We start from the raw sequence: 21,502 nt of genomic DNA on the forward strand, positions 1-21,502 counted from the left end.
TGAGTTGTACATTTTTTAATTTTGTGTGCCCCCCCCCCTTGTTTCTCTCTTCTCTCTCTCTCTCTCTCTCTCTCTCTCTCTCTCTCTCTCTCTCTCTCTCTCTTTATCTATCTATCTATCTATCTATCTGCCTCTATCCCTCTTCCCCCCCCCCCCCCCCCCCCTCTCTCTCGCTATATTATATCTACCTATCTACCTACCAATATATATATCTATCTATCCCCAACCCACCCAACCCCAAAATGAATTTTAAAATCATAGATTATTATAATAATGATAGATCTTTATTGTCCATCAATATGGCAATTTGTCATTTAGTTACATTCCTTCAGGTCTCTCTCTCTCTCTCTCTCTCTCTCTCTCTCTCTCTCTCTCTCTCTCTCTCTCTCTCTCTCTCTTCTCTCTCTCTCTCTCTCTCTCTCTCTCTCTCTCTCTCACAATTGAGGAATGTGAGTACATTTAGTTAATTTTGTGTGCCCCCCCCCCCTTCTCTCTCTCTCTCTCTCTCTCTCTCTCTCTCTTCTTCTCTCTTCTATCTCTATCTATCTATCTATCTCTATCTTCTACTACTCCCCCTACCCCCCCCCTCTCTCTCCCATTCTCGCCATATTCTATATATCTACCTACCTATCTGTCTATCTATCCCCGACCCACCCAACCCCAAAATAAATTTTAAAATCACAGATATTATTATTATATTATTATTAATTATTATTATTATTATTATTATTATTATATATTATTATTATTATATTATTATATATTATTATTATTATTATTATTATTATTAATTATTATTAATTATATATAATATTATATTATTATTATTATATAATAATAATAATAATAATAATAATAATAATAATAATAATAATAATAATAATAATAATAATAATAATAATAATAATAATAATAATAATAATAATAATAATAATAATAATAATAATAATAATAATAATAATAGATCTTTATTGTACATAAATATGGCAATTTGTCATTTAGTTACACTTGTTATGACGTTATATAATAACGATAACATTGAACAGATATTTCACTCCTACTTATTCTCTCTCTCACACACACACACACACACACACACACACACAATTGAGGAATGTGAGTACATTTATTTAATTTTGTGTGCCCCCCCCCCTGTTTCTCTCTCTCTCCCTCTCTCTCTCTCTCCCTCTCTCTCTCTCTCTCTCTCTCTCTCTCTCTCTCTCTCTCTCTATCTATCTATCTATCTATCTATCTATCTCTATTCCTCTACCCCCCTCCTCTCACTCCCATTCTCGCTATATTATATATATATCTACCTACCTATCTGTCTATCTATCCCCGACCCACCCAACCCCAAATAAATTTTAAAATCACAGATTATATTAATAATAATAATAATAATAATAATAATAATAATAATAATAATAATAATAATAATAATAATAATAATAATAATAATAATAATAATAATAATAATAATAATAATAATAATAATAATAATAATAGATCTTTATTGTCCATAAATATGGCAATTTGTCATTTAGTTGCACTTGTTATAACTATATACTTATATTATGATAACGATAACATCGAACAGATATTTCACTCCTACTTTCTCTCTCTCTCTCTCTCTCTCTCTCTCTCTCTCTCACACACACACACACACACACACAAACACACACACATACACACAAACACACACACACACACACAAACACTAAATGTAAAGATAGAAACATACACATAAACATACACATCCATAAACAGAAAGGCAGGCGACAGCCGTATCTAGGGCAAACACTTAGCGAGGCACACGCACTTCGCGAGTCAGCGTGCGAGGGCTGTGACCATTGGCTCAAAGAAGGAATGTCCCTTCTAGTAGCGTTAGCTCTCCTCTTTCTAGGATAGGGGTGGGGTGAGTTAGGGGCTCGAGCTCCTTTCCAGGCATAATATTTTCTTTCTTTTTTTTTTTTCCTTTTTTTTTTTTGGTAGCTACTCCCTTGTCAAAAAAAATTCTTAATTTTCAACTTCAACACGGTAACACCATTCCTGGTGGCTCGAGAAGTTTGATCGACTTTTAACATTTTTTATTTATTGATTTTACTCACTTTTAAGTTAATTATTTTAATTTAGGACACAGTGCGACGTCAAAATTTATTGCATTGTCGATTCCTTGTAAGTAACAATATGAGGCGGGAGAAAAACGAACAAACAAACAACAACAAAAAAATAAATAAATAAAAAAAAAAAACAAAACCAAAAAAAAAAAAAGAAGGAACAGAGGACAACTTTTTGGGGATAGATTAGAGATAGTAAGAGAGAGAGAGAGAGAGAGAGAGAGAGAGAGAGAGAGAGAGAGAGAGAGAGAGAGAGAGAGAGAGAGAGAGAGAGAGAGAGGGGGGGGGGGGTGACTGCTTTGTAGCTACTTGTACTGGCACGATTTTTGTGTGTGTGGCTCATATCCTTTTTTATAAGGCTACGGGCTTGGGACACTTTTGGTTTAGGCAATATGGGCGTGAACCGCAAGGAAGATGATGGGATCTACATTCTTTTAATGAGTCTATTGTTTTTAAAGGTTTTATGACGCTTTAAAACATTGACGTCATTTTAGGACTACTAGAAAGGAAGAAAATGGGATACCAGTCAAAAAGTTATAATTTTACAAGTTATATTAGCACACGAGAAAAAAGTAATAAGGCAAAGGGAAATAGTTAAAAAAGGGAACGGGTGTAGATTCCAATAGTGGACCATATTTGTAGTTAGTTTGAGATCACCCAAAAACCTCATCAGACACAAGCACGTGATACAACTAAAACAGATAGACTCGCTTACAAATCATAATATAACAACAACAAAAACACTTCATAACAAAGAGGTGACTTACAAGGAAAAAAAAACCATCATCTCCTAAAACTAACTATACACATAACTGCTTCCCTCTCAGCCAAGGTCTCCGGCCAGGGCTAGGATAAAACCAAGTAATTTTACTCCAAGACAAGAACAAGTTGGAAAACGTATAGGGGGATGGGATGGGAAAAACAGCAACCCTGTCCATGATTGGGGGAGGTGTGTGTGTGTGTGTGTGTGTGTGTGTGTGAGTGTGAAGGGGGAGGGGGTCAATTACCACTTGGAGACAAGTTCGTCGTTTAAAAGACCTTCGTAGGTAGCATAGTCTGAAGCAATTTGGCTGACATATCACACTCTCAAATGGTTGCAAATGCAAATTGTTATAAAACCTAACATATGTAGAAAACAATAAATGCACCGTTTCTTTCAAGATCCCAGGCCCAGGCTAAACCAAATGGTCCAATTGAAGAACAGGACATAAAGAGGTGGCAGTAAATGATATGGAATCCAAATGATCTAGTATAGAGGGATAAAGATATGGTTTAGACAGGATGTTGACCCACGAAGAGTCCACCAAGAGGGGGTAGGATTATGAGGGTACACAAATCATAAAGGACGTTTCTAAATATGCCTGCAATCTTGGGTCACAGCAAAGTAAAGGGCCAATCAATAAACCAGCCCAAGACAGCCAACTTTCCCCTACCCTAAGGGGCATTCCACCCACATAACTCCAGGACGAGGACAAAATCTCACAGCAATACCTATTGGAATTAATTATCCCGCAATCAGTATTAGAAGACATTACTGTTATATTTCTGGAATACAATTTCAAGTGGCTGTTCATGAATTCGAGAACAGAATACAAACATGCAACAAGTGACATAAAATGAAAGCAACAATGAGGGAAAATATTAAACAAATAGGTTGTATGTAGTTTGATTTCATTCCAATATATATATATATATATATATATATAATATATATATATATATATATATATATATATATATATATATATATATATATATAAGCCAATGTCAAAAGGTGCCCGCCTGATACCAGTGTTAAGAAAATTTGATTTTTACTTAATTATGGGCTGTTTTCATTGTGTTAATGCTTGCAATCAACTGATAATATGAAGAAGAGATAAAATGAGATAGCTCAACACACTCTGTTCAACAGAATATGAAATAAACAACTTGAAAGTCAAATCTGAATGCAGTTTGGCATGTGCTTAAAACGAGGTCAATGCATCACCTTTTTAGAAAACATGTAGAAATTAAATGTGATGTTTTAGCTCACATGATTGAAATTTGACTAATAGTATAAAGTCAAAATTTACTTTTAAACGCAATTGCAGTATATTGAATATCTGATTAAGTTTCATATAGATTTCTTCAAAAGTTGGTATTGCTTGTGACCTTTGGTGTCATCAAACACAGCACAATACTAAGACTCGACACGAAACTTTAAAGCTCATATTTAATGGTTATAAAAAGTTTTATTATGAGAGAAAAACATAGATTTTACTTCTGAACTCAAATCTTGGAGTAAATGTATACCGTTTTGCTGATAATGAGGTTTATTGGTTTTGGTGTCATTTGTCACAAGCAACACGGCATGCGTGAACACGTGGAAGTTTGTTTCGTTAAATGGCGATTCGCAATTTTGATCCACCTTTCTTACCAGTCTTTGAAGTGCAGCACTTTCATTTGCCTTTCCAGCGTGGCTCCAAGTAGAAAAGGTAAGTTGAACTTTGGTGTCATCGCTATTTTACATTGTCACAAGCAACACTTGATATTGGATATTACAAAGTGCCACCAAAAATTATGTTTTCAGCTGTTATTCTATTTACAAATATGATATTATGACACCTCATCTGAGACTGTGATTTTGACACAATTAATTATTTCCTTGTAATACTATTTTTTTTATGTTTCAGGGTTGTATCAATCCGTATGGTTACATGAATTCATTACCATGACTGATATTTATCTAGAGTTTGTGTGTGACTTCTTGTACTTTTTGTGACCATTGGTGTCATTGGTTAAAATGTCACAGGTGACACTTAAATTTGAAGTTTCCAATGTATTTCTGTTTTCATGTTCTTCAAAGCTTGAAATATCATTGAATTCCATTTTAACAGGCTATATTACATTTGTTCAGTTGCTATTCTTGATTTATTGAGGCAAAATTGCGTTCTAGTGCCTATCTTGACCCAAGTAATAACAACAATGGTATTACTAATCTCTAAGTATATAACGATCTTATTTCGAAAGGAAAGACAAATCGTAGTGAAAAGTGCATGGTAGTAAAAATAACAACTATGATGATGATTAATAATAATAATAATAATAATAATAATAATAATAATAATAATAATAATAATATAATAATAATAATAATAATAATAATAATAATAATAATAATAATATAATAATAATAATAATAAATAATAATAATATAAAGATGATAATAATAATAATAATAATAATAATAATAATAATAATAATAATAATAATAATAATAATAATGATAATAATAGTAATAATAATAATGATAATAATAATAATAATGATAATAATAATAATAATAATATAATATAATAATAATAATAATAATAATAATAATAATAATAATAATAAAATAATAATAATATAATAATAATAAAATAATAATAATAATAATAATAATAATAATAATAATAATAATAATAATAATAATAATAAATAATAATAATAATAATAATAATAATAATAATATATAATAAAATAATATAATAATAATAATAATAATAATAATAATAATAATAATAAATAATAATAATAATAATAATAATATAATAATAATAATAATAATATAATATAATAATAATGCCGAGGTAATATATCAGAACATCTGCTTAATTGGTATGATTGGTTTGTGACATTTTTTCTAAATGAATATACATGAAATTTCTATTGGATAATCGGAACGTATGCCAGTTAACTCCATCAACTTCAGACCTTCAGCAAAATTTATAAAAAGTGTTGGGTTTGTTTTACATTGAATACATCGAAAATATAAATACGTAGTCATATGAGATGAACATAATGGAACCATCATTCTTCAAATTAAATGAACATACAAACTGTAGGTCTTAGGAGTCTCAACTCAAAATTTTAAAACCACTGAAAATTTTCGCAACCGACATCAGACAACCAAAATATTAAAAAATGGACATGAACTTATCTAAATTCATAATTAATCACCATTATTATATCACCACGAACAATATATAATCATAATAGCTATGGTTAGGTATCACTACCATTATCATCATATTGAATAGTAAATTTAACAAGAGGCATAATATAAATTTTAAAAAATGACTCAATTTCCCTTTACCCACAATATTTTCAGACCAGCCATTATATAGTCATTTACAATAGACACTAGACAGATTCTATTTACCATTATCTCACATAAGAGAAAACATATTGGTTCATAAGATATATCTTAAAGAAGTAGACAGTTTTTTCTTTGTTTCGATGTAGCACACGCTTTTATTTAATACTTGAGCTTTTATATACCTATTTATATTTTTTTAAAGCACCCCAGAGCACGGGTTCGCGGAATTCGCACGCTACACAAATAATTTATTATTATTATCATTGTTTAGTGACACAAGTGAGAAGCAGCAGCGGACCACCAAACAGGTCAATATTAAAGGTACAAATTGTAAATACTTTCAGGAATTCATCTAATGACTTAAAGAGGCCTGTGATCCATGTGAAAAGTGACCGAATAGAACCTTACTTAGGCAAACAATACTAAAACTCTGAGCTCCTTGGAAAACTCACCGGTTTTGATAATAACAAAAATTCTAACCGACAAGGAAAAATTAATAATAGATATAAATGTTAAGTTAATTTATAATTAATTATAGAAACAATATTCTCTGTGTGGCTAATTTTGGCCAAATGGACCAGGCCATGACGTCTGGCAGCCAAGGTAAAAATCTCGTCAATAATTGATATGTATATTGGTATCGAGAATTGAGATCTATTTCAGGCGCCCGATTTCGAACAACTCTCAATCAAGACTTCCCGAGTGTAAATAAAACGCTGTAAATGATATTATTAAGCCGCTCAATTGTCATAAATTATATGCCTGTCCATTTCAGATGATGCCTATAATAGGTTCAGAATCAATGTCGTCAGCATCGAATTAGGTAACAAGTATAGAGGATATTTGGTCCTTTTTAATTAAAAAAAATAATTTCCGGTGGACTGAATAGACAGCTGTGTTTTCAGTCCACTCTGTGGACTGAATACACAGTTCGAAATTCCTCTTCGTTGGCTTTTTAAAAGCCAAGTTCTAGAAATCTGGCTTTTTTTTTAAGGTGTCGCAAGACATCAGGTTGGTGCTTTTGGCATATTTTTTGTTGGCTTTCTTAATCGAAGTGACTATTTCTCCGAATGCCCAGGAAAATAAACATGATCTCTATTTCTCCGAGCCGTTTCCGTTCTCAATATTTTTTTTTTTGTTATTTGCGAGAGTGTGTTTGAATGATGAATAGTGTATGCATTTTTGGGGGTTTTCTTTTGCCCGTGCCGGTCTTTTATTCTCAACTTTCTGTTAGACTTCTATCTTGAGTTTGTGCTATCCTGTCTTTCAACCTCTGATCCCGTCTTGAGACTTTGGGTTTGTTATTTAGGTTAACTTCTGTTCTCTCTTTGATAGTGCAGCGCGAAAAGTGAAAAAAGTGAACGCGCCATGGAATATTCGCGATAGCACAACTTTTTGATAAAATCAGTGGCGGTTCTAGCCTATTTATAGTGGTGGGGCAAAGATGATTCGGTCATATATATATATATATATATATATATATATATATATATATATATATATATATATATTATAATATATATATATATATATATATATATATATATTTTTTTTTTTCACCTTAAAAAAAAATATTTCAACCACAAATAATCACAATCACAATGAAATGACAATACCAGTAGATTTTAATTATTACAAACGTAATCAAAAATGAATCACGAAAGAGATTCATCATTATTACCAGCCGTCCCTGGATAAAATCTGTCTTTGTCAACAATGTGCCTAAAAACGCTAACTTATGATCATGAGATCCTGTCCACTCTGTTGAGACTTTCATCGATATCGCGTCGTAACCCTGGAGCTACCGACCATTCGGAAGTCAAGTCTATTCCCGAGCGTTCGCGGAAAACAAATTTGGCTTTTTAACTTTGATGATTCATGAGAATTCCCTGTCCACTCTGTTTGAGAACTTTTGCAATCGATTCAACGCCGTCCGTAACCCTGGAGCGCTAGTCCGACCATTCAGAGAGAGATATCAAGTTGCTATTTTCCCGAGCGTTCGTGGGGAAATTAGAAATTTGGCTTTTTTCTTTCTCAGTGAGCACCTTCCTGGCATCGTACCAATAATGGTCGCACTTCAACCCCACCCGAGGTAAAGAAAAATTTTTTTTTTCTATGCTTCGGCATTTCTCACTTCAAATTTAGCCTTCCAAATGGCGGCATTGCCTCTGTGCCAAATTTTTTGGCCTCCGTCTGACTTTCTCCTTATTCGTTTTTTACTTTGGTACCGGTAAAACTTATTTTATTTGGCAATCTAAATATCTAAATGCAACACGTGCTAACGCCACAGATTGCATTTGCTAATGCTTCTATATATAGAATCTCTGCTATCACGCAATCGCGCCCAAAAGGCCCATATTTGTTTTCAAAAAGCAATGCTGTGTGGATTTCCAAGTTACGAAAGACATGATTAATTTGTTTACAGCTGCCATGTACAACCAGAACGAATAGTGTTCTTCGGGATCGAGCACATTTACTTGTAGTAGTAAAAATGCTGAGCAATAATGGATTCTTGGTTCGTTGAAACGGGCCTGTTGAATTCAGTTTAATTTGTAAAAATGTTACTTTTGTTGAGGAGTTCTCCAGGTGTGTAGACCTCTAGAATGAACTTTTTATTCCCATCGTGATAATTCGGTTGTATGTGACATTTTTTTCTGAGTCTCAAGTCAATTATTCGTTATTTTCTCGTTGCGCTGATTACAACTCAAATATGTGACCTATGATGTTGTTTAAGTTTAAAAGGAAAAATTCAACGATATCAACAAACGCACAGAATCTAGTGAGAAATTGCAATGGCGAAATGGTGTTTTGATTAAGGTGAGTACAGCGAATGTTCCTTTAAATTAATTTTCTTTTTTCTTCTTCAAAAATGGGGGGAATAAATTGTTTAACAAATCTAAAGAGTTTTCGCGAGGCTAAGGTGGGTTTGGTGGTATTTGGCCTCCTGCCGAAGAATCTGGCCTCCTGCTATAGCTAGTTTGGCCACTTACTCAAAAATGATCTGGCAACCCTGGGGATAAAGGCTCAGTTTGGATTTGGATCAATCTCCACTCAATTTGTTTCTTTTTACTGAACGCTGTCAGGGTTATTAAAATATATTATTATCGATTTGTGGGGGATTTTTTTTTGGTGTGTGATCGTATACGAGTACGATATTCGGTTTACAACAAAACTGACCTTTCAAGTTACAATAAATAATTGACATTTGACATTGATTCATTGATTTCATTGATGATCACCATCGTCACCAACTTCTCATGAGTGAATTCCTTCTCGGCTATCCTTGTGTTAGTCCTGGTGTTCGGCATATTTTCCCATTCTACAACACAATTGATCGAATTATGAATTCATGTGAGCTTCTATCCATTCATAACCGAAAATGATGGAGAGGTAACAAGAGGTATCGAACTCTTGTCTTACAAGTAAGTTCAATTTTCGAAACTTGGCTTTTAACCTTAAACTCTACTTAAGCCTTAAGTTTAAGTTCGCCTTAACAGCTTAACACTTAACGCCTTAACCTTTTCTTCTACTTTTAGTTGCCGAAAATATATTTGATATTAATATTGATAATAGTCACTTAAATGAAAATTCAGTTTACAGTTTACTGAATTATTTATGTTGTTATGTCATTCTTCCATGCCCACATATAGATGGTAGGGTACTTGCCGAATCTTATCTTACGAATTTAGTCAAATTTGATGGCCATATACGAAATTTTTTTGGAAAATTACAAATTTTTAATACTTTAAAAGAAGAAGAATAACAACTACACTACTACTACACTACTAATAATGATGATGATAATAATAATAATAATAATAATAATAATAATAATAATAATAATAATAATAATAATAATAATAATAATAATATTGTAGTTATTCGTACACAATAATACCATTTCAGAAATTACGAATTTCCTTGTCAAATTACTAACTCGTAGTGTTTTTATGCACCTCCGTTGACGGTGTGTCTTAACGGATCGTTTTTATACCTGGATACCTGGATACCTCTGTATAGAGCTTTTAGACTTGGTGTAGTCTCCTTCGCTCCTCCTCATCTATTAATGATTGGACCAATTTTTATAATTGAACTTGTTTCCTAGGGTGTTGCTTATCTCCAACTCTGCTTTGAATTTATTCAAATTTTTTGCTGATACTGTGGTTTCTTGTAGTTTATTCCAGTTATTTACAATTCTAGATGAAAAAAAGTTCCTTCTTTCATTTGTTTTAAAACGTTCTTTTTTCAGTTTCTTGCTGTTTCCTCGTGTCTGAATGTTCTTGTTTGGTTTAAGGAATCCTGCCTCTACCCTGTCTATTCCCTTTACTATTTTATATGTTTGGATCATATCTCCCCTTCTTCTCCTGTAATCTAAGGTCGGGAGATTTAATTCTTTCAATCTCTCACAGTATGTTTTGTCTTTCAGGTGTGTGATAAGTTTTGTTGCTCTCCTTTGCACTCTTTCCAAACTGTCTTTGTCTCCCTCAAACTTCGGATACCATATGCAGTTAGCATATTCCAGCTTTGATCTAACCATAGTCTTGTAGATGGTAGTCATGTGTTTTGTTTTCAGATTCTTGAAATTTCTTTTCACTATTCCGAGTGTTTTACTAGCCTTAGATTGAACATCTTTAATTTGCTTCTTGAAGTTTAGCTTCCTATCAATAAATACTCCTAGGTCTTTTTCCCCATTGGATTTCTGCAGGGGTTTTTCTTTCATTATATAGTTTGCTTCTCTGTTGTTTTTTCCTAGGTGAAGAACTGCACATTTATCTACATTGAACTCCATCTGCCATATTTCGGACCATTCTTCAAGCTTTTTCAAATCTTGTTGTAAGGTGTTTCTTTCTTCTTCTGTATTAGCTACTCCATAGAGCTTAGTATCATCGGCAAAGATTTTACATTTAGATGATAGATTGTCTGGCAAGTCATTGATATAAATCAGGAAGAGAACTGGTCCCAGTACACTTCCTTGTGGAACTCCACTTGTTACCAGTCTCTCTGTTGATGCTGTTCCATTCACTATCACTTTTTGTCTTCTATCTTTGAGGAAATCTCGGACCCATTTGACTGTCTGATCATTAATTTGATACTGTTCCAATTTCCTGATTAGGCGCCAGTGTGGAACTTTGTCAAATGCCTTTCTGAAGTCGAGGTATATGACATCTAAATTGTTGCCTAATTCCAGGTCTCTCGTCCAGTCATCCATTGTTTCAAGTAGGTTTGTTACTGTAGACCTTCCCGCCATGAAACCATGTTGATCTTTGCTGAATAGTTTGTTCTTGGTCATATGATCAACCATTTCTTCTCTAATCAGCTGTTCCATGAGCTTGCAGACGACAGATGTCAGGCTCACTGGTCTGTAGTTTTCTGGATTTTTTCTGTCTCCCTTCTTGAATATGGCTGTGACGTTAGCTTCTTTCCATTCCCTTGGTAGTCTTCCTTCTTTCATCGACTGGTTAAATATCTTGGTTAGGGGTTCTACTAGCTGCTCTGCTAAGTTTTTTAGGATGTAAGGATGAAGTTTGTCAGGTCCAGGTGATTTACTCTCCTTTAGGTTTTGTAGTCTCTTCATTACTCTCTCTTCAGTAATCGGCCATTGTGTAGTATCTATATTACTTGTTTTAGCAATATCTGGCAAGTTTTTCTGGTTCTCCACTGTAAAGACACTTGCAAAGAAGAGATTTAGCACCTCTGCCTTGTCTTCATCTTCAGATGCCCAAGTGCCATCTTCTTTTTTTATGTCACAGGTTCCCTGTCTTGTCTTCATTTTACTGTTTACATAACTCCAGAATACTTTAGGATTTTCTTTCGTTTCCTCTGCTATCTTGTTCTCATACTTTTGATGCGCTTGTCGGACTATTTTAGTAGTTGCGTTTCTCACTCTTTTGTATTTGTCCCAATCCTCTTCCTTTTTGCTTCTAGAGTATCTTCTATTTACTGCCTTCTTCTTCCGTAATGCCTCTCTCACTTCCTGCGTCATCCAAGGTTGATTTCTTCTCCCAACCCGGTTCCCTCTGCTTTTCGGGATGTTTTTCTCGAAGCATTGGTTAAGTACTCTGGTAAATCTACTCCAGTTGTTTCCTACGGTGTCCTCGATTAGTATTTCCTCCCATTTGATATGCCCCAGTTCCTCTTTCATACTCTCTAGATCAGCCTTCCTATATCTGAGTGTCAGTTTTTCATCTACAGTCTCTGATGTCGCCCTCAGTTTTAGGAATATGGTCGCATGGTCGCTTTTTCCCAGTGGGTGGCTCAGTCTTAGGTCGATTATGTCATTTTCTTCCTCCATCAATATCAAGTCCAATACGTTGGGCTTTTGGTTTTTTCTCTGTCTCGTGGGTTCTTTTATTATCTGTTGTAGGTAGCAATCTTCAATGGTTTCTATGAAACTTTCCTCCAGGCTTCCCTCTTTTGGTTCGTCCATCCCTTTCCACTCCAGTTCCGGCATGTTGAAGTCTCCCATAATAATTATCTCTGAATGCTTTTTTTGTGATGCTCTCCTTATCATCTCCAACATTCTCTCATTATTTTCTCCTGTGCTATTTGGGCTCCGATAAATCACTCCTACTAGTATCTGACTTTGTCCAGTTACTCCAATCGAGCACCAAGCGCTCTCCCTAAAGTCGTGATCTGTGAGTTCCTCTATGGGGTTAACCTTGAGGTTCTCTCTCACCAATAAGTATACTCCTCTGCCGGAAGTTTCAAAATCTCTGCTAGCTATTATAGTGTATCCCTCAATACCTAACTCTGCTATGGTTGGGTGTGTTGTTGCATTCTTTGGCTTAGCTTCTGTTATTGCTATTACATCTGGATCTTCTTCTTCTGCCATAGCCTTTAGCTCCTCTCTCTTATTCATCACACTGTCTGCGTTCGTGTACATGAACTTCAGGGTATTTTTCATATTCACGTGCTGCCCCTCCTTATCATTTACTGGTACTTCTTTTTTGAATTTTCTTGTTGTCTTCGAGTCCTTGCTCAGAAACATTTAGGGCAATTGGACTGACACGTTTCCAATATAGTCATTCCTCATCCAATCCCAGTCATTTCCTCCAACATCGCTGTCTCTCTTTCTTATTTGTTCACTAAACTTCTCCCTGAAAATGACCCTTTTCTTATATATGACTACATCTTCCCCTGCTTCTCGTCTTCTCCTCAGCTCCTCTCTTAACTCCTTGGCCTGCTCTCTTTGCATAATTGTTTGGTCTGCTCCAATATACACCTTATGTAAGCATTCCCGTTTATGGTCTTTCAACTGTTTGCTGTTCCTAAGAGCAGTGTTACGCTGATCCGTTGACATCAGACTTATTTTCATGGGTCTTGGTCTATCTTCTCTTCTGCCCAATCTGATCACTTGCTCTATAGGGTTGAGGCTGTCTTTGTTTCCATGAACCTGCAACTCTTTGAGTACCATTTGGGCTTTTCTTATATCTTCCTTGTTGTCGCCATCTTTAGCTTCTGGTATGCCATACATAATTAACATACACCTCCGTCACGCATGCGCGTTCCACCCAATTTCATTAACGATATTGTGTTTCTGTATTTGGACATGGCGAAAGTTATATTGTGACATCTGTAGGATGTTTTTGTTAATAGATTTATATAAAAATAATAATAATTAAAAAAAACGAAATATGAAACCAGAAAATAGTTTTGCACTGAAGGTAAAATAATGTTTTAGAAAGACCTTATTAAATGTGATGAACAGTCAGGTGGCTCCGTAGCGCAGTGGACAAGCTGTCAGACTCCAACCTTGAAAGTACCGGGTTCGATTACCATTGTTGACTTTTTTTTTTTTTTGATTTACTTTGTTTTTGTTTGCTTTTTTCTTTCTTTTTCTTTTTTTTTTTTTTTTCAAAAACTTTTTATCATGTTTTTAAAAAACTTCGATTTTAATTTTCTAAAATTATTTATTTATTTGAGATCAGTATTTGTGTGCCATGTTTCATTTTACTTTTGGTTTTTTAAATTATTGTATTATTCTTTAATTTATTATTATTGTACATCGGTAATCACTAAGCAGCGTGCTAAACTACAATCTAAAACTATTTAAACCTCATGGACGTATGCAGCAACATTTTCATTAATTTACGATCACTGCCAACAGAGGTGCATAAAAACTGTGCGCCACCTTACTAAATATTGACATAAAAATGACTAAATTTTAAGTTTTCAATTTGGCATCGTTATCGATAAAGGTAGACGTCTAGCGTCAATACTCTTCATTAGTCGTAAGGTCTCCTCCTTCCTAATGACGCATGGTAACTTAGTAACACTGGCTCTAAACTATCGGAACAATGGCGGACGCCCGTATGAAATATTTCTCCAGTGAGCATAAAGGGTATCCAGAGGAAAAAAACCCCAATAAATTTGATCATGGTTTGACTTTTACTTTTACCCATTCTGATCACAAGGCATATGAAAAGTTCTAGCCAGCATGAAAAATAAAAAGTAATGATTTTCTTTGTTTAGAACCAAGATGGCCGCCGTTGCCGGGCGGCGTGACATCAGACTATTGAATCGTATTGACAAGGCCAAGGACCTTGACAATTGACAAATCATCGGGCAATAACCAAAAGGCCAGTGCCTCACCCTCGACTGGTGCATATATCGGTATTCGGGTCCTGATGTAAATCGGCTTCCAAGTAATGTGATATTCCATCCAGTCTTGCAGCAGAAAGGGTGTGATGGAGGGCAGTTGCAGTGCTTCTGGAAGAGCCAAAATCCAATGCCTTCCTTGCTCCAATCAGTAACTAGACAGGTTGGTTTGGTTTTGTCATAAATTTCCACGCCTTTGTAGATTTCACTGATAATTTGTGATTTATTCCTGGAAAAGTTTATCGGGATGGTCTGTCCATAAGAAACGTGTGCCAGGTTTTATTAAGGTGCGGAATGGTAGCATGCATTCGGCTGATGCAAAGGCATAGGACACCTGATTCACCAATCCAAACCAACTGCGAATGTCAGTGATGTTACGGGGTGTGGGAAATGTTTGGATGGCTTCCCGAAATCGAGAGCATGGTCTCACTGTATTCAATTAATTGACTGCAATAAATGGTTTGTGTTGTCACATGCAAATTCTGACAAAAGTCCAATTGTGTATGATCTATATTTATAAAAAATATAATTACAGTCAAATGAACCAACCGACTATTTATATGATGGTATTAAATAACCACGAAGTCGGTATTTGGTTCAAATAAACTTTATTATAAACCAATGACCATCATATCTGGAATGATGAAACAAAAGGAAAGTAATTAAGAGTAACTGGGACTAATGGCATAATACTCTAAAAAGTGCTGGACGGTGTCTGCCGATAACGGTCCATCACTATTGCCAGACAGTGTCTGCCAATAATCATTTTCCATTGGCAGAGATGACTGGCAATAATCGCAGCTTATTAATTGTGTAATATTAATTAATACTCTCATCTTCTCTTTTCTTTCTTTCTTCCATTTTTTCTTTTCTCTCTCTCTCTCATTTCCTCTTTTAGCCACGGACCTTCCCAGTTGGTAAATCGTTAACTATCTCTACTATTAACCGCCGTCAATTGATAATAATATTGATACTCTCATTTTCTCTGTCTCTCTCTCTCTCTCTCTCTCTCTCTCTCTCTCTCTCTCTCTCTCTCTCTCTCTCTCTCTCTCTCTCTCTCATTTTCTTTATTTCTCAAATTACCTTTCTCTCTTTCTCTCATTTCCTCGTTTAGCCAAGGACTGTGTCGTTGGTAAATCGTCAACTCTTTAACTGCCACAGAGTAATATTAGTACTCTCATTTTCTTAGTTTTTCTCCTCTATCTCTCTTTCATTTCCTTGTTTTCTTCTTCCTTCTTCTTCTTCTTCTTCTTCTTCTTCTTCTTCTTCTTCTTCTTCTTCTTCTTCTTCTTCTTCTTCTTCTTCTTCTTCCTCCTCTTCTTCTTCTTCTTCTTCTTCTTCTTCTTCTTCTCTCATATTTGAATTTGATTTGGTAAATTGTCAACTATTTATATTATTAACTGCCATGGACTCATGTTGTTGCACAAATGTTTTACGTGAATTGTTCCTTATTATGATGATGTACAGTATATTTTCCTTTAAAACAAAGGAAATCCATCAGGCATTATTTATACTTGGCAGGGATTTGCCACTTTGTTATTGTTTGTTTTGTTTTTTTCGCTGAATTTGAAATTAACGACAGTAAATTTTGTTTTGATATGATTTTAACTCGTCTTAGACTTTTAAAAATGAGAGAGAGAAAGAGAGAGAGAATATGTAGAAAGAGAGAGAGAGGAGGTTATGGTTATGGTATATTTATTTATTTCTAATGAAGGTTTGAACGGCAATTGTTCCTGCCGCTCTCTGTATCTCTCTCTCTCTCTCTCTCTCTCTCTCTCTCTCTCTCTCTCTCTCTCCTCTCTTCTCCTCTCTCTCTCCTCTCTCTCTCTCCTCCTCCCTCATCTTTCCTCTCTTATCTCTTCTCTCTTCATCACCACAACACCCAAACTCAAATCATAATTCCTCATCGGATTAATTCTTCATGTCACCTCTCCTTACTTCTCCAATTCACTAGCTCATTACAAATACTTTGACCACTCAAACTTCAGCCTTGTTAGTTTTCAATCATGTTTCTGTACTTATCACTACATACACTTTAAGCATCTCTTCCGCTCTCTCTCTTCTCCTCTCTCATCTCTCTCATCTCTCTCTCTCTCTCTCTCTCACGGCACTAAAACTCGAACTTTGAGCCACAAGATATGAAGTCATAGAACAGTCCAGAAGCAATAAAATAAAATTTTTCGCGGCGGTGGTGGGTTTGAACCTGCGACCTTATTGGTACGACAACTCCGCCTGGCAGGTGAGAGCGTGGCTCTACCGTGAGAGCTATCCACGAACACAAAAATATTCGTTTCAAACTCAAAGTCATTACTAGATCCCTCTCTCACCCACTTCTTGAGACCGCCGATTCGTTCGTACACCACCATCGCGAATAATTTTGACCAGCAGTTAAGCTTAATAGCCAATATTCTCAACACAAACATATAACATAGAAACGATTGAGACATTGAGTATGCTCCGGTGTATGGGGTGAATTTTTAATTCAGAAAAGTGAGTGGAGCAGGCACTTATGTTGGTAACAACAAGATATGAAGTGAATAGAAAAGTGCCAGAAGACAATAGAGAATAAAAATTTTTCGCGGCGGTGGTGGGGTTTGAACCTGCGACCTTATTGGTACGACAACTCCGCCTGGCAGGTGAGAGCGTGGCTCTACCGTGTGAGCTATCCACGAACACAAAAATATTCGTTTCAAACTCAAAGTCATTACTAGATCCCTCTCTCACCCACTTCTTGAGACCGCCGATTCGTTCGTACACCACCATCGCGAATAATTTTGACCAGCAATTAAGCTTAATAGCCAATATTCTCAACACAAACATATAACATAGAAACGATTGAGACATTGAGTATGCTCCGGTGTATGGGGTGAATTTTTAATTCAGAAAAGTGAGTGGAGCAGGCACTTATGTTGGTAACAACAAGATATGAAGTGAATAGAAAAGTGCCAGAAGACAATAGAGAATAAAAATTTTTCGCGGCGGTGGTGGGGTTTGAACCTGCGACCTTATTGGTACGACAACTCCGCCTGGCAGGTGAGAGCGTGGCTCTACCGTGTGAGCTATCCACGAACACAAAAATATTCGTTTCAAACTCAAAGTCATTACTAGATCCCTCTCTCACCCACTTCTTGAGACCGCCGATTCGTTCGTACACCACCATCGCGAATAATTTTGACCAGCAGTTAAGCTTAATAGCCAATATTCTCAACACAAACATATAACATAGAAACGATTGAGACATTGAGTATGCTCCGGTGTATGGGGTGAATTTTTAATTCAGAAAAGTGAGTGGAGCAGGCACTTATGTTGGTAACAACAAGATATGAAGTGAATAGAAAAGTGCCAGAAGACAATAGAGAATAAAAATTTTTCGCGGCGGTGGTGGGGTTTGAACCTGCGACCTTATTGGTACGACAACTCCGCCTGGCAGGTGAGAGCGTGGCTCTACCGTGTGAGCTATCCACGAACACAAAAATATTCGTTTCAAACTCAAAGTCATTACTAGATCCCTCTCTCACCCACTTCTTGAGACCGCCGATTCGTTCGTACACCACCATCGCGAATAATTTTGACCAGCAGTTAAGCTTAATAGCCAATATTCTCAACACAAACATATAACATAGAAACGATTGAGACATTGAGTATGCTCCGGTGTATGGGGTGAATTTTTAATTCAGAAAAGTGAGTGGAGCAGGCACTTATGTTGGTAACAACAAGATATGAAGTGAATAGAAAAGTGCCAGAAGACAATAGAGAATAAAAATTTTTTTTTGAGCCAGCGCTCCACCGGTGGGAGGGTAATTAATCAAGTTGTGACAGGTCGATGACTCATCATGCTACCAGCATCGGCATTTTCGCTACCTGTATTTTTTCTCTCTGATTCTGCATTTTATTGATATTTTCAAATAATCGTTGCTCAATAATCCGTTGACGTAACTTTTTCTTATTCATATATTCTTGTTCTTCATAATGTAAAGAATATTGTCATACCATTTGTATGGCTATGAACCGAATGGTTTTACAACGCCACTCTCCATGAGTTGTACTATAATTCAATGCAAGATCATAACTATAATTGGTAAGAAACATGTGAATAAATAGCATAAGTCACCGTACAGGCAAATAATTTTGGGATAATCAGAAGCAGAAGAGAATGAGGAAAAAGTGTATGTAAGTTTTATGGCCTGTTCAGACCTGGCAGTCCTGTGAGAGGTCTTGATATTGTGGTAACTCCTTATCAAATCCACCAGTATCCTGTCCACAAATTAGCCAGTCACAGTGATGACTGGAAGGTATGTGTTAGTGTGTGTCTTATAAAACTGATATCCAATCATTCCTTATGAATAAGATTCACTTGATGACATATTTCATTAATTAATAATATAAATTCTATGGTCTGTCACGTTCCCGATCACATTGTCAGTAATAAATTTACTAAGAAATATTTCTATCACTCTCTCTCTTCTATTTTCACACATCACAACTAACAAAGTTTCATGTCTAATCACAATGCATGCAACACCATTATGAAAACAAATAAACAAGTTTAACAATAGTTTCTCATCTATTTTCAACACCAACCAGAAAGGAGAGATATCATTCTAATATTTAGGATTATTATTAGGGGCCTTTATGAAGTACTGACGTCTGGTTCAACTTGAAGCAATGATGTTTCCATTGTGAAAGACAATTTTGCTTTTTCACTTCGAAGTCCTCCTGCTCTTTTTTCAATCTTCCCTATGCTAGAATGGAGCAGTTGACCACCTTGCTCGCCATGGAATCCTAAACCTATCTTATATCGCTTCAACCAGTAAATGCAGTGCATTTCCAATATATGTAATTTGGGGGTAATTGAGTGAGGGAATGCTTCTCTGTAATTCTGCAAATACCTTGCGACGGCTTCCTCTGCTCTTTTAATTTCTTCTGATGACATGGGATTTGAATGGGATACTAATTTATGTACATCGCTGTAGCTGTCATTTAAAGTATTATATTTGATCTCAAGTTGAATTATTTTCGTGATTAGGGTGTCTCTTTGGGTGTTTGTACTAACTGCATGTATAGCTGTCTTTGTAAGGTGTCTGTAGATTACTTTCTTTATGTATTTGTGGAGTGATTGGCAATGAAGTGGCCACCTTGAAATGCTTGTCTGACAATTTTATTCTGATTTAAAACATTTTGTATTGCTTTTCTAACTGGTCCGATGATACTTTATTTACATTCTTTCATGTCATGCAATTTTTTCTTTATCTTTTTAAATTGCTTCTCCCACCTCCTCTTTTCAAACATCTTTTGCCACAAAGTCTACATAGATTATTTAGTTTTGTTATATGAGTTTCAAGAGAATGTTCCATCCTTGTCTGAAGTACAAAAAAAATTATTTCAGTACCACAAATAAAATTAATATAAAAAAATAAAATCACTCAACCAAAAATAATAATGTTATTTCACACAACGGATTGCCCAGATTTTAAATAATCATAACTTTTTTATTTCGTGTGAATTAAGCGTACTTCTTGGACATACTAATTGCAAATTTATTGAATTATTTTAGGGTGTAAGAAAATATGACCCTCATGGTGACAAAACATGTTTTAAAAATATTTTAATCAATGATATACGGTGGACAGAACAATTTCACTCACTAATTTGAAATATTCTTATCTGCTTTATAATCCAATTGGCACTTCACAAAAATATATATAATTACGACAGAAATTTAAAATATTAAAAAAAAATAAGAAGAAATTGTGTGTGACACATAGGTTTCCAGTATTAAGTGATGTAAGGAGTGCATTTCTTATGAATTTTTTGACAATATCACCCTCGTTTTCGGACCTCGCTTACCTCCCCTTGTTTCAACTGACGAAGGTGCAGGTAATTAATCACTTGTGACAGGTGAAGTTCCCTGTTATCAGTGATTTGCCTGTGATCAGGGGAGTGGAATGGGCGACAGGGGAAGATGCACAGTGGGTGGCACGGGGATACAGCAAGATCAAAGCAAAAACTAAAGAGTCAAAAATTAAGTTAGTTTTATTCGCCGTGCTCTTCACACACACACAAACACAAATCAATAAATTGCGCTCATCGGATTAATTTTCATGTCACCTTCCTGTACTTGCCAATCATAGCTCATTACAAATACTTTGACCTCTAACTTCAGCCTTGTTAGTTTTTCAAAATCATGTTTCTGCACTTATCACTACATACACTTTAAGCACTCTCTCTCTCTCTCTCTCTCTCTCTCTCTCTCTCTCTCTCTCTCTCTCTCTCTCTCTCTTTCTCTCACTCTCTCTCTCAAACACACACACACACACACACACTACAACCACCACCACCACATCTTCATCACGACCACAACTACTACAACCACCACCACCACCACCACATCATCATTATTACTACAACCACCACCACTACATCATCACTACTACTTCTACAACCACCCACACCACATCATCACTACTACTACAACCACTGCCACTACTACAACTACAACCACCACCACCACATCATCATCACTACCACTACTACTACAACAGCATTATCACACCTAATCATCACTACTACTTCTGCTACTACTATTACTACTACTACTACTACTACTACTACTACTACTACTACTACTACTACTACTACTACTACTACTACTACTACTACTACTACT

At 35.4% G+C, this 21,502-nt stretch overlaps 1 protein-coding gene across 2 annotated transcripts in view; it reads left to right on the forward strand.

Moving 5' to 3' along the window:
* Positions 1 to 9,239: 9,239 nt before the first annotated feature.
* LOC144968807 (beta-1,4-N-acetylgalactosaminyltransferase bre-4-like) overlaps positions 9,240 to 21,502 on the forward strand; it is a 53,984-nt gene continuing 41,721 nt past the window's right edge. The window contains exon 1 of one of the 2 annotated variants that reach the window (XM_078907512.1): positions 9,240 to 9,659. The gene's annotated coding sequence lies outside the window, so the exon portion shown is untranslated. The remainder of the gene's footprint in view (positions 9,660 to 21,502) is intronic. The other variant, XM_078907513.1, reaches the window with a different exon arrangement.

The sequence above is a fragment of the Berghia stephanieae genome, chromosome 3, assembly GCF_034508935.2.
Source record: "Berghia stephanieae isolate SIO BIC M18660-M18661 chromosome 3, UCSD_Bste_1.3, whole genome shotgun sequence".
NCBI classification, from domain to species: Eukaryota; Metazoa; Mollusca; class Gastropoda; order Nudibranchia; family Aeolidiidae; genus Berghia; species Berghia stephanieae.